Here is a 15,254-nt window from a genome sequence, read left to right on the forward strand (position 1 = left end):
TTGCCTGTGCTAGGCGGCAGGTCAGCCAACAGACCCTGAGCCTCACTGCCTGGAGCTCCATCTTGGTTGCTGTGGGATAATCTTTTCATTTACTGTGAAGAAGTGTTCTTTGCCAACTCAGCTTCTAACTGGTTTAACTGAATGGCAGAAGAGAGTAGATGGGATTTCGGGGAGAGAGAGGAAAGGGAGATGAATCTAGGAATGCAGAGATGCCATCGAGATTCAGACCAAATTGGACTTAAAGAACGAAGGAGAGGTTTAAAAAAAAAAAAGGCAATGGGACAGAACGCAGATTAATAGAAGCAGGTTAATTAAGTTATAAGAGCTTGCTGGGAACAAGCCTAAGCTAAAGGCCAAGCTTTCATAATTAATAAGATGTCTCCATGTCATTATTTGTGAGTTGGAGGCCCCAAAGAAAGTCAAACAAAACCTGTCTATGACACCTGGCAGGAGACTGAGAATTTGCCAATGGCCCTGAACCTTTTGTTTTGTTTTGGTTACGAGACAGGGTTTCTCTGTGTGCCCTGGCTGTCCTGGAACTCACCTTGTAGACCAGGCTGGCTTCAAACTCAGAGATCCCCTGCCTCTGCCTCCAAATGCTTGGATTAAGGGCACATACCCCCACTTCCCTGCCAGCCCTGAGGCTCTTTATTAATGCCATTGATGGTACCTTCTAGAGGGTGGCAGAATTCATCCAGAAGCGGGGATTCATGATTCAGCTTCCACACACCTCTCCTCCCTCCCTCTGCTGGCCTCCAACCACTATTTTGTGACCCTGACAGCGTTTGAAAAGTGAGAGCAGGTTACCACACCCCCACCCACCGCGCCTTGTCAAGGGTTGTTACGTTACGTAACTAGAGCCGCGTGTAACTACGAAGTATGACAGACACAAGCTTCTGTAGAAGACCGAGTTGAATACATCATTTGGAAAAGCTGAATCACGACTTTGTACTGCAGTCCTAGAAAAGCCATTTGCAACAAACACTCGTACTAGCGAGCTTGCTCTCTAGATGTGAGGTGTGGAAAGGGTGCCTCCTGGTGGCATCCTGAAGGATCTGCACGCCCCACCCAACGCAGCTCCGCAATCTGCTATCTCATGCACAATTGGAAGGCTTTTCTTCCCTTGGGGCCAAGTTTCACTCCCAGCATTCTCTGTCCTGAACTGACACCCAGTTCCAGGAAGAACCGGCCTCTGGAACAAACTGCGGACTCCATGCGGGTTGTCTAAAGTAACTTTGAGAAGACTGCCCACACCAAGTGGCCCTGCCCTGCAAAAGGAGCCGGGATGCAGCCAGGTAGAGGGCCTCGGTCGCTCTCTGAACATTAGCTGCCCCATATCTCCCGCTTTTTCAAATACTCTGGGTCAGCCACTGCTAGAAAGTACTAAGTGGAAAATTCCAGAAACAAACAATTCATAGTTCTAAAGGCTTCCTATACTACACAGCGTTCTAACTGTTAGCTGCTGTTAATCTCTTATTGTGCCTAACCAGTTAAGACAGGCATGATGACACATGACTGTAACCCCAGAACTTGAGAGATTGAGACAGAGGTTTGAGGAGTTCAAGACCAGCCTGGGCAACATGAAACCCTTTCTTTAAAGAAAGAAACAAAAGACTTAGGGGCTGGAGAGATGGCTCAGCAGTTATAGGCACATACTCTTGCAGAGGACCTGGGTTTGGTTCCCAGCACCCACAATGAGCAGCCCATAACCCTAAAATTCCAGTTTAAGTGACCTGACACCTCTGAATAACTCAAATACCTATACTACACACACACACACACACACACACACACACACACACACACACATGCACACTAAAAAATTAGTTATCGTAGGTATACATGTATGAGACAGGCAAAAATGCGGCATGGGTTTTGGGCATCTCTTGTGTCGATATGTAAACTACAGCTTTTGCCTTAAAGAAACTAAGAGATAGCCATCGCTCAGGAACACATACTTTTGTTACCCCAGATTCTATGTTACAATATTTTTTATAGTTTTACAGAACCTGGCTGAGGCTTATTTAACATATCAAAGTGGACCTGGCCACCAGGTTCCCCCAGCATTCCTCAGTCCCTACCTGTTACAGGGTATGGCTGGCATATCCTGCCCCTACCCAAATGCTCCAGGCCGGGTGCTGGGATGCCCTTCCCCCAGAAGCTCTTCGCTATCTAACCCAGCTCCTTCCCGATCCTCACATGGCCTGGCCCGGCCTCATGCCCACTCAGGTTTCCCCCAGATGTCTCCGCCCTCCCTTTTATCTGCAACAAACTTTCTCCTCCACCTAAGACTCATTTTTTTTTTTTAAATCTTTTTCCTTTTTTTTATTCACAATGAAACTCATAAATCAAGACAAGTTTAAAACACGCTGGTGGGTTCACCAGAGAAGCAGATACTTGGATTGTGTCAATAGCTTCTAAGAGGTTTTTATTTGTTATCACGAGTTAAGGAGTTAATGAGTGGGCAAGGAATGGCTGTTCTTGGAGGCTAAAACTAGCTTGAATAAATTAGCTTCTGAACCTACAAAATTCCGACCCCTCTACAGTACTGAAATTTCAATTGGTCCATCTGTCTCTGCAGACACAGAGATTCCTTCCAGGAGCCTTGTGCTTATAGCCAGACACAGATTCTTTTCAGGAATTTTCATTTATACTTGAGAATCTTAGCATGAGTTTCCAGTGGCTAAGGCAAGCCTGTGCATGTTGCAAAGGAGGCCCACTGCCTATGCAGTGTCCTGCCCAGAGCACCTTGCCTGTGTCACCGAGAAATACTCAGTGCATCAGGAGAAAATTCTAGCTAGGGCAGCTCTTGCATTCTGCCTCTGGAATCAGTCACTGACTAGGTCAAAGAGGATTTGCAACATAATCAATTTACTCATCTGGATTTTAGAACCCAGGCATACAGCGCCCTGGGGGCAACCTGGTTTCCTTGCCCAGCATTTAGTTCCTGAGGGAGGAAAGTTTCCCATCACACATGACATCCAGGGACTCCCAGGGACTGCTGGCACAACCCTTCAGATCAGAGCTCCTCAAATTCGTCCTCCAGGTTGGAAGGAGGGTAACAGATCTTCCTTAGTTCTCAATTGCAGTCACTGCTTCCAGGGCTCCCACATGATCCTGGAGAAAGTGATTTGAATGTGATTAGAGGCTGTTAAAGTGCCTCCTGAATGCCCAGCCTAAAGCTACAGTAATTAACACGTGCAGAGATGGATGCTCTGCCTGCAAACCAGAACAGTTAGCCCAGCAGCTTCCAAGACAACAGTGAGGAGAGACACAATATTGATGAAAACACCTTAAAATCTATGCTGGGGTAGGGTGCATCCCTTTAATGCACACTCTCAGGAGACAGAGGTAGGCAGGTCTCTGAGAGTCTGAAACCAGCTGGGCTATAGTGGGTTGGTTCCAGGATAGCCAGAGACACAGTGATACCCTGTCTCAAAAAAAAAAAAAAAAAAAAAAAAAAAAAAAAGGGGAGGGGTGTAGTGAGATAGTCCTTCTGTGGCACTGACCACGCCCATTGGGGGGTGGAGCCATGGGCGGAAGTGACCTGTGGAAGAAGTAGGAGGGAGAGACGGGAAAACCTCTTTTACTGGTGTGACTCGGACAGGAGAGGATTGGGTTGAATTTCCTGGTGTTCATCTGTCTAGGTTGTAAGTTATTTCTCCCTGAATAAACATCTGTTCGGCCTATTTGTTTCTCCTGATCCTTATTTAACCACGTTATCTGGTGTCAGAAGTGGATGCAGAGAACAGGAAGGACAGCACACAAGGCTGCTTCAAGAGCTGCAGAAGAAACTCTTGGTGGTGCAAGCCTTTAATCCAAGCACTTGGGAGAGGCAAGCGGATCTCTTGAGTCCCAGGCCAGCCTGGTCTACAGAGCAAGTCCCAAAACAGCCTGAGCTACACAGAGAGACCCTGTTGTAGCGCTGGCAGCTGCATCTGGAAGCAAAGGGTTATGAAAGCAGCTAAATGTCAGGGGTTAAAGTGCAGAGCAGCAAGCCTCTGGCCTGAGGGTTTGCAGCCCTAGGTTCTGGCTTCTAATTCCTGGAGCAATAGGCTCTAAGCCATGGGCACCCAAGGGCTGGGATTGTCACTTCTGGAAGAGCTTCCTTCCCCTGCCTACCCACAATTCCTAGCCAAGTAGGGCCAAAGTCAGCTCATAGGAAACATCAACAGCCATCACAGATAGCTCATTTTTCATTCTTCTCCCAGGGAGCTTTTTATACATGAGCAAGGGTTGATCTTCAGAACAAAAAGCCTCAGAGAAGGATTTGTTACTTAATTTTAAAAGCTTTTTAATTAAAGAAAAAAAAAGTCTTAGGGACTGGAGAGATGGTCTGGCTATTCTTCCAGAGGACACAAGCTCTATTCCCAGCACCCATGTCTGATGGCTCCCACCCACCTATAACTCCAACTCCAGGGAATCTGACACCCTCTTTCTGGTTATGCACCACAGCTCGCGTGGAGATCTGAGGATGGTGTTCAGCAGTCAGTTCTCTCTTTCTATCATGTGCAATCCGGGTTTATCAGCAAGCACCTTTCCCTGCTGAGCCACATTCCTGTCCCCTAACCACCTCCGGGTGGCCTAAACAACCAACAGCATTTTCCCTCTGAGCTTTAGCTCCAATCCAGCATCAGGCCTCCTCATCCCACCCACCCTGCTTTTGTTTTGAGACAGTGATTCACTGTGTATCCAGATCTGGCAGGCCTGGAACTTGCTAAGTAGACCAGACTGTCCTTCAACTCAGAGAGCCCCCTCTTTTCTCTCAAGCGCTAGTATCAAAGATCTGTGCCACCACCCCAGGGTCTCCAGCCCCTTTAACTTCATTTTTAAAACGTTTGTTTGTTTGTTTAGGCTTTTCAAGACAGGGTTTCTCTGTGTAGTCTTGGCTGTCCCGGAACTTGTTCTGTAGACCAGGCTGGCCTTGGATTCGCAGAGATCTGCCTGCCTCTGCCTCCCTGAGTGCTGGAATTAAAGGCACTCAACACCACCGCTCGGCTTTATTTTTAATTATGTGTATGTGCATGTGTCTCTATGTATGTCTATACATGAGATTGCAGGTGGCTGTGGAGGCCAGAGGCATCAAATGCCCCTACAGTTGGATATGAGCGTGCTGGGAACCAAACTTGGATCCTCTGAAAGAGCAGTACATGCCCTTAACCAGTTCTCCAGCCCTTTTTCCCCCCAACTTTTTATTTCGAGACAGGGCCTGCTAAATCGCCCAAACTTGACACAAACTGTCTGGAATCACTTTGGACTCTTACTTGTGGCCACTGTTGCTTGGTCTCTGGGCTACCGGAATCACAGGCCCACCAAGGAAAGGATTTCTACCCTCACCATTGCACCGGTGATGAACAGGAAACCACACTAAAATGCCAAGGCACTGAGAACAGGCGCTGGAATGTGCTTCTCTGGTGGTCAGCATCTCCATCAAGTTTCTTTAGTCTTTTGTCTATGAGCCTCCATCTCTGGCCTCTCTCCGTTCCTCATTGACTCAGTGCTGCCCTCTAGTGGCCACAATAATTAGAACTGTACATTCGCTCTTCCCTGGTTTGAGCAGGGCGTTTGCAACAATGGAAAGTACTAATGTGTTTTAGAGTCACTCCCTTTCCCATCAGCATCTAGCACTCCCCACATCAGGAAGTATCCAAGGCATTAGCCGTGTTCCTGTCTAGATCCTGAGTGGAAAAAGTGAGGAAGCTTGGTCTTGACATGAATGAAATCGGTTATGACAAGAGGCTGGGACTGTAGCATACATAGATGGGAAAGTGCTTACCTCACATGCACGGAGCTTTGGGTTCTAACCTCTAGCACTGTGTAAACTAGACACCATTGCCCACACCTGTAACCCCGCATGTGGAGGTAGGAGGATCTAGAGTTCAAGATCAACTCGTGGGTCACGACACCTTCCAAGTTGACCAACCCTTTCACAGGGGTCACCTAAGAAAACACAGATATTTACATTACAATTCGTAACAGTAGAAAAATTACAGTTGTAAAGTAGCAACAATTTTCTTTTAATTTTTTTTTTTTGGTTTTTTTTTGAGACAGGGTTTCTCTGTGGCTTTGGAGCCTGTACTGGAACTAGCTCTTGTAGACCAGGATGGTCTCGAACTCACATTGATCCTGCCTCTGCCTCCCGAATGCTGGGGTTAAAAGTGTGTGTCACTAGCGCCCAGCAACAAAAATAATTTTGTGACTGGGCGGTCACCACAACATGAGGAACTGTATTAAAGTGTTGCAGTATTAGGAAGATTGAGAACTACTCACTGTTCTAAGCTATATCCTGAGCTACATGAGACCCTGATTTTAAAAAGAAAGGGGCCTGTGAGATGGCTCAGAGTTTAAGAGTACCTACTGCCCTTCCAGAGAATCAGATGAATTCCCAGCACCCACAGCGGCAGCTCATAACTGCCTGTAACTCTATCTCCAGGGTCCTATGGCTTCTATGGACCCTTCCAGTGCCAGCACTCAAATGTGTATGTCCACACAGAAACAGATTTATATGCATCACTAAATATAAGGAAGAGAGAGGCTTTTCCTCACACTCCATGATTTATTGTCTCCAGGTGAGAAATTGAGCAGTCTTGAGCCCCTCCAACTCCCCTGAAGGAAGTGTGTTAGCTGACTAGAAAATGGTGAACAGCCATTAGCCGTGGGGATTACAGCATGACCCCAGAAAACGAATGCCCACAGGTGGTCTACACAGGTTCCCAAACAAGACCTAACTATGGGTCACCAGTCACCACCAGTAGTCACCGAGGAGCTGTGGGAGGCTGGGGTAGCAGCGCTCTGACTTCCCAAGGTCCACCCCTCCTCTAAGGCCCCAGTGACAAGCACAGTTCCACCAAAGTTCACTCTGGGAAACCAATGGGCTTCCTGGCATAGCACAGGTGAGGGGTTGCTTACAGGAGTGTGCGTGATCTTCCCCAACAGGCCACACACACCTGAAAACCTTTACCCACCAGGGATGAGGGTTTCTCCATAGCCAGCTGCAAAATGGGTGCCCCACCTTCCCTGGCCTATATACTGTAGTTCCCGCTTCCAGGCCACAAGCAGTCAAGACAGCTGGATATTCAGGTGAGGTTTTCCTGACCCTACCCCTCCATGGGCAATGCACAAAGCTCAGCTGGGATGAGCCTTCTGCAAAGGGCAACTGCTGAACTCCCCATGAGGGTAGTGCTGTGCAACAGACAGAAGATAGGTGACTATCAGAACTACAGGTCAGCAGCCTTAGTGTGACTGTGGCAACCTTCAAGTGAGATCCAAAATTTATCTGGGCATGGAGGCTTGCACCTGTTGTCCCAGAGCTTGGGAGACTAAGGCGCAGTCCTGGCTACATAGTATCAAAACAAAACAAAACATGTGACCACCAGGGGGCGCTAGGAGCTCATCAAGGACAAGTCACACCATCTTTATTCCTCTCTATCCTCAGGGCCTCTAGATGGATAGGATCAGGCAGTAGGGGATGTTAAGGGTTCTACCCTTCACTATGATCTGCTGTCTCAGTTTAGATTTTTATTGCTGTAGTAAACACCATGACCAAAAGTAACCTGAGGAGGAAAGGGTTTAGTTCATCTCCCAGTTGGAGTTCATTACAGAGTGACATGGAGGCAGGAGCCTGGAGGACAGGGAGGAACACTGCTTACAGACTTGCTCCACATGGCTTGCCCAGCCTGCTTCCTTAGACAACTCAGGACCATATGCCTGGGTGGCACTGCCCACTATGGGCTGGAAACTTCAATTGGGCTTGCCCACAGGCCAATCTGGTGGGATCATTTTTCATAATTGAGGTCCCCTCTTCCAAGATGACCCCTGTTTGTGTCAAGTTGACAAATAAATAAATAACCTAACTGCCACACTTTCCATGACACCCACTTCCACCCCTCTGAAGCAAATGGGGAAATGGGTAAGGGAGCTACAACCAAGAGGAACTGTGGTGAATTCAGTGACGGAGTGGAGGAGCAGATTCCCACCATCTGCCCATTCTCGGCCCTTTCCTGGCTCTTCAAATCCATCCATTAACTCCTCCTCCAATTCTAAGTCTCCTCTGAGCTGGCTCTGTTCCTTCCTCTCCTTCCTACTCTTACAAGGCAAAACAGGTTAGCCAGGCAGGCATGGTGGCCCATGCCTTTAATCCCAACACTCAGGAGGCAGAGACAAGTGGATATCTGAGTAGCAATGGCTACACAGAGAAACGGGTGGGTTGGAGGGGAGACATGGACAGACCAAAATTCCCAGGTTTTTGTTTTGTTTTCCTTTGGTTTTTCAAGACAGGTTTTCCCTGTATGGATTTGGAGCCTGTCCTGGAACTCACTCTATAGACCAGGCTGGTCTGGAATTCACAGAGATCTGCCAGTCTCTGTGTCCCAGGTGCTGGGATTAAAGTTGCATGCCACTACTGCCAGACTCCAGGCTTGGTTTTGTTTGTTTGTTTTGCTTTCACTCTTTCCCTCAAGCTGCATCTCAAAGGGGTTCAGACCCAAAGAGCTTCAGGCAGAGAGTTTGGAGCAAGACTCTACAGCCCTTCCAGGCTAGGCACTTCCTTCCCTGCCCTCAACCCAGAGGAGCTGTGAGTAGGGAAAGGAGCCAAGAGAGTACAGCCTGGGGACCTGAAAGGGCTGACAGCTGGAGCTGTTCACTGACCCTGGGTCCTCCATGGAGATTCTGGCACACATGCCCATGTCTGTCATACTTTCAAGTGCTTCTCTTTCCTCCATGGCACACCTCAAATCTACCTTCAACTCCACTTTTATTACACTATCCCATCCCTTCCCCTTACAGTGTGTTTGAAACATTGATATTGATACACAGTATCACAAACCACTGCCATCCATTGCCCTAATGGTCTCTCTCTCTCTCTCTGCTCTCTTCATTTCCACAATCATCTCTTCTCCAACCTCTTAACATTCCCAGAGGTGCCTTCCTGAGTTCCACGGCATCTTGTGTGTTTTCCATACACGTCTAAGTGCTGGGCTTCATCCTCCGTCCCTTGGTCCATTGTCTGCCAAGCTTTCCATTCCCCTCTCCTCTCCTCTCTCCCTCCATCCCTCTCTCACACACAAAGCAAAGTGCCTCTTGGAGCTAGAGATATGGCTCAGTGGTGAAGAGCATGTATGCCTGTATTGCTTTTTTTTTTTTTTTTCTAAAGGTTTTGGTTGCCAGCATCCATGTCTGTCATCGGACAACCATCTGTAACTCCAGCTCCAGGGGTATCCAATGGCTCTGGCCTCCATGGGCAACTATACTCACATGTGCCCACAGGCACACACGTACACGCATGCACACACACTTAAGAATTGAAAAAAACAAAAACTTTTACTTCCTTTTTATTTTATATGTGTGAGTGTTGTGCCTGCCTGTATGTTGTGCACAGTGTGCATGCAATGACTGTGGAGGCCAGAAGAGACGTGTTAGATCCCCTGGAACTGGAGTTACAGGTGGTTGTGAGCTGCCATGTGGGTGCTGGCAACTGAACCCATGTCCTCTGTAAGAGCAGCCAGTGCTCTTAACCACCAAGCAAGCCATCTCTCCAGCCCAGCTTGAGACAGGGTTTCTCCATGAAGCTTTGGAGCCTGTACTGGAACTCGCTCTGTAGACCAGGCTGGCCTCAAACTCACAGAGATCTGCCTGTCTCTGCCTCCCGAGTGCTGGGACTAAAAGCATGCACTACCAATGCCCGGCAACTTAATTTCTTAAGGCTATGTGTTTGCACCGTGGGTTTATGTAGGGCTAGTGAAAGACCGAGAAAACTCTCTGGCTCCCAGCAGCTGGGGAACCAAATCTGGTCTTCCCTGAGAGAAGAGAGCGTTGTTAACCAACCAGCCATCTCCAAGCTTCCTCATATCTAAGTGGCTGTGGGGTGTTCAGGTCAGCAGGACAGTAAATTCTGTATCTCCCTGAGAGAGGCCAGCTAACTCCATTACAGTGTGAGAACTGAAGGGATCTTGGAGCCTCTGGCTCAGGCAACCAACCAGCCTGTCCCTGCTTGTGTAAGAGAGAACCTAGAGGGTATCAGGTTACTGAATATGGGGGACTTCCCTTACTGGTCCATAAATAGTTGAATGTTTGAGTATTGAGGCCAAGAAAACAGTCACCTGGCCACACCCACTCCTTGCCTAACTAGGTGTGAGCTCTGACTCAATGGGTCCCTAGGAAAATTATTCAGAGTTTCCTCATCATAGGTGATGAAAGGTGCCAGGGGTTTGTCTTATAGCTCCTCTAAGAGTCCCTTCAGCAGGTGGGTCTTAGCCACACCTGTCATCCCTAGCTAGGCCTAGACCTGCTTGATGCAGGAGGCATGCCTCAGGGGATATTATCTCCATGTTATTTATTCATTGTACTTGCTATATATCTGTCACCTCTCCCAAAATTGAAACTTTTAGTTGAATTTAATGAGTAATCATGGACAAGGCCAAGCATAGTCCCAGTGCAAGGGTATATAGTCCCTGCCTTAGAGGCTAACACAAGCACAGACCAGCACCCACAGCTCCAGAAAGCCTCTGCCACTGAGTGATACGGGTTTCCAGGGAATGCAAGGGCTCCTGAGGTGACCTAAGGACAGAGCAAATCTCAAGGAGAAATAGCAATAAGCAGGAGATAATGGTGGCATGTTGTTGATAGAAGAAGACTGGCCAGTTTCAAAAGCTGTTGGAAAATGTATCATCAGAAAATTACAATATAAGCAAAAAACAGTAGCAAGGAACTTTTAGAGTCAAAGCCAAATTCTGTAGCAATAGAAATACCCTGGGAGGTTAAGGAGGGACAAGGCCAGGGACTGAGGGACTGTTAACATAATATTTGACTTATTTGGTTTGAGATATAATGTGACATCTCATTTGTTGCCTCCCAGGTTCTGAGGATGAGACGCTGTGTACAGTGTGACAAGGTCATGTTTTGGGTATCACAGGCTGAATCAATGAGGCTGAGTTCTTTGGTTTTTTTGTTTTGTTTTGTTTTGTTTTTGTTTTTTTTTTTTTTTGGACAGGGTCTCACATTGCCCAGGCCTCACATTTACTATGACTGGCCTTGAACTCTCAATTGTCCCAATCTCCCAAATCCTGAGATTACTCTTGTGAGCCACTCAGCTGATGCTGAGTCTGCCCAGGGCTTGTGTTTTCCAAGTTTGTTCTGGTTGCAGCCAAAGTTCAGTTCCCAGTGGCTGTGGGCTCTAAGGCCCCATTGTCTTGCTGGATGCTCAGCTCTTAGAGGCTACCTGTGTGGACCTCTTACAAATCAGCATTTACTTCTTCAAAGCCAGGGAAACGTCAGGAAAGGCCACATCCCTGTCCCCGGCCCCCTCCCCCGACAGGCCATAGCTCAGACTCAGTCTCCTGTTGTACTTTGTTTCACCATCTTCATGGATAGGATGGAATTAGTGGCCCCATCACAATTATCCCCCTAAGAAGGACAATGCCCATCAAAAAAGAGGTTGCTATCGGGTATGGAGGTACTCTTTTTTAAAAAATGCACATCAACCTCTGTGTTTCAGTTAGCTTCCAGTTGTGTTTCAAATCATGCTTTGCAAGTCATCATTACACACAAATTGTGAATTTCATTATGTTGCAATAATGAAGATTAGAGAAAAAAATGTTTTACACTGCTTTCTGACTACCAGGACTTGAGAAAGGAGTGAGGCACCCTGTCTCTCTTATTTCAGGGGAGTTAAATGCAAATCTTCTCAATTTTTTTTTTTTTAATTTTATTTTGAGGTTGGGCAGATGGTGCCTTTAATACCAGCACTTGGAAGGCAGAGGTAGGTCCTCTATGAGCTTGAGGCCAGTCTGGCCTACATAGTGAGTTCTAGTCCAGCCAGGGCTACAAAGAGAGGCTGTGTCTTAAAAAAAAAAAAAAAAATCAGTTTTGATGCAGGATTTTTTTGTAGCCCATGGTAAACTTGAAGTTGTTACATCACTGTGGTGACTTCTATATGGATCTGGCATATGTATGGCTCTTTAAAACAAACAAACAGCAGCAACAACAGCAAAAACCAAGCAGAATTTATGGGCAAATGCAAATTGTAAACAAGACAAAGATTACAGGTCAGATTTGTATTTCTTCCATATCCTCTGCCACCCATCCTTAGATCATAGAAGCTATTCAATTATAACTTACTGAAAATACGTTTTAAAAAATTAAAACTCATCCATAACAGTGTTAGCTTTTTCCCACCTACACAGACACTGTCATCTAGTGGCAGGTGTTCAGTGGCCCCTTAACAAGTTGGTCACCCAGCCCTGGTGAAGGATGGCAGGGGCTGGGGATGCAGGTAGGCTGGTCTTGTATGTGACACTTGTCTATCAGAGACCACTTGGGTGGTTGTGAACACTGCGATTGGGAAGAACAGCAATCAGAAGATCAGGGCCATCCTTAGCAGGACACCCTCCTCAACAAAGAAACAAGAAGACAATTAGACAGGGACAATTTATTGAACGGTCATTTCATCAAAGCAGCAGGCATGCTGATACACAGACTCCATGGTCTGTAGCAACAGTCAAACTACAGACAGGTTTTTTCTATTTTATTTGTTTGTTTGTTTGTTTGGTTTTTTGAGACGGGGTTTCTCTGTGTAGCTTTGGAGCCTATCCTGGAACTAGCTCTGTAGACCAGGCTGGGCTCGAACTCAAAGAGATCCCCTTGCCTCTGCCTCCTGAGTGCTGGGATTAAATGTGTGTGCCACCAATGCCTGGCAAGGCTAAGTAATTTTTTAAGACAATCTCATGTAGTCCAGCCTGACCTAGGAATTGCTATGTACCCAAGGCTAGCCCTGAGTTCCTGCCTCTACCTACCATACCTGATTCTGATATTTTTTTAATCAACAGAAAAGAAAAATAATATACAAAAGCATTTATGAGTTCCCTAAATGTCCTTGCAATGAATCTCTCTTTCTTCCCTCTTTGTTCTCCATTCTGATAAGAACTTGGAACTAGCAGCCATGATGAAATGTGAGTCTTGATTGTGTACAGTGGTGATCCACACTGCAGATGCCCTGTCTCTCCTCTGAGTTCTCAGGTGCAGACCACATCACATAGTGTAGAAGCTCACCTCCTGGTGAAACTCATCAAGGGCTACGTATAACATTCATCTTGAATTTGGAAGGGCAAAGTAAAGATTAAGACTATATTCCTTGAGGTACTATTTGTTGGAAATCACTGGATACAGTCAAGGCTCTTGCTTATAAACCCAGCTTGTCAGAGGAGGGTGGGGGCAGGAGGATCAGGAATCCAGCCAGTCTCAGTCTCAGCTCTACAGTGAGTTTAAGGCCAGCTTGCATTTCATTAGACTCTGTATCCAAAAAAAAAAAAAAAAGTAAAAACGGGGGGGGGGGGGGGGGGGGGGAGGGCTGGAGAGATGGTTCAGAGATGGAGAGCACCAGCTGCTCTTCCTCAGGACCTGGGTTCAAGTTCCTGCACAAACTAGGCAGCTCACAACCATTTGTTACTCCACTCCCAGGGGATATATGATGTCATCCTCTGGCCTCTGCACACATGATACGAGGATGGCATACTTCCTTGCAAAATACCCACAGGTGTAAAAAAAAAAAAAAAAAAAAAAAAAAAAAGAAAGAAAGAAAGAAAATACCAAACAGACAAGAACCAGAAGGATTTCTCAGCGGTGGAAGGTACTCTCCAACAAGGCTTTCTGCCAAAGGCACTAGCCAACAAGGCTGAGAACTTGAATTTGATTCTTTGGTCCCCACATAATGGAAGGAGAAATGGAGTTCTGACCTCCACACATACACATGGCTCTGATAAATAAATTTGATTTTAAAGCATAAGCTAATTGCTAGGAATATGAAATAAGTAATTGTGAGTATGAAGAAGGGCTTCCCAAACCTTTCCTAGAAATACACACAGAAAATAATATCTGTGATACACAGATAAGAAAAGCAAGCCTGTCCTAAGCTGTACCCTCACACTCAACAGAAAGTCTACAGATAAAGTGATAACCTATGAAAGTTGTAGAAAAATGCTGACAAGCAACTCATCACTGCAAATCCCTTGGCGATTTCCCAGAATTCCAGAACTAAGTTCACAAAAGTAATTTCAGTCTTTTGCTTATTAATATGCAGGAAAGAGGAGTTGGGGGCATGGGTCACTTGGAGTGTTTGCCTAGTGTGAAGCGTGCCCTAGGTTCAATCACCAGCACTGTGTTAAACAAGGCATGGTAGAGGACACCTACAATCCCAGCACTTGAGATGTGGGAGCCAGGTAATATGTTCGAGGTCATCCTGGGCTATATATCAAATTTGAGGCAAGCCACAGTTATATGAGACCCTATTTCAAAAATAAAGATAATTAAAATTTTGGGGAAGAAAGCCAGATGTGGTGGCACATACCTTTAATCCCAACACTTGAGAGGCAGAGGCAACAGGTGAATCTCTGAGTTCAAGTCTACAGAGTGAGTTCCAGGACAGCCAGGGCTACATAGTGAAACTCAGTTGTCTCAAAAACAACAAAATCAGGAGTTTCTCTTTGCTTAACATTCTCCTGGGGGGTGGGGCGTAGAGACCCTGGGCAAGAGCAGAGGCGAAAGTGAGTGTCCAGGACAGGCTGGCCACTGCTGACACTCAGGGAAAACACCCCACTGGGTACAGTGTGTGCTTTAGCCCACAGGCCACCTCTCACAGGCCTTTGTTCATAAATGTAGAGTGAAGCCCTAGGAGGTGAGGAACTCTCCCATCTGATGACCTCTGGAGGTGAGGTTGGCAGCAGCACCTCTCTTCCCTTTGGAGAGACTCTGTGTCTTAGTTTGCTTTCCATGGCTGTGATAAAAGCAATCTGGGAAAGAAAAAGGATTTATTTGGCTTACATATCCAGAGTCACTGTCCATTGAGGGAAGCCAAGGCAGGAACCCGGAGGCAGTAACTGGAGGAATGTTGCTTACTGGCTTGCTCCCCTTAGCTTGCCTAACTGGCTTTATTATACAACTCAGGACCACCTTCCCTCGAATGGCATCACACAGAGTGGGCTGGCATTTCCTACATCAATCATTCATTAAGAAAATGCCCTATAGAATTGCCTTGAAGCAACAGGTTCTCTACTGAGGTTCCCTTTCCAGATGACCCTAGCTTGTGTCAAAGTTGACAAAAATCTAACCAGGACAGACCCTAAAAATTTTGAAGAGAATGGGGTTGGATTTTTTGCTTGTTTGGTGGGCTCGTTGGCTTTTGTTTTGACACAGGATCTCACAGTGTTGTTTAGTCTGAACTCAGACTTGGAGCTTCCCTCCTGCCTAGTCTTTCTGAGCGCTGG

The sequence above is a fragment of the Phodopus roborovskii genome, unplaced genomic scaffold (genome assembly GCF_943737965.1).
Source record: "Phodopus roborovskii unplaced genomic scaffold, PHOROB, whole genome shotgun sequence".
NCBI lineage: Eukaryota > Metazoa > Chordata > Mammalia > Rodentia > Cricetidae > Phodopus > Phodopus roborovskii.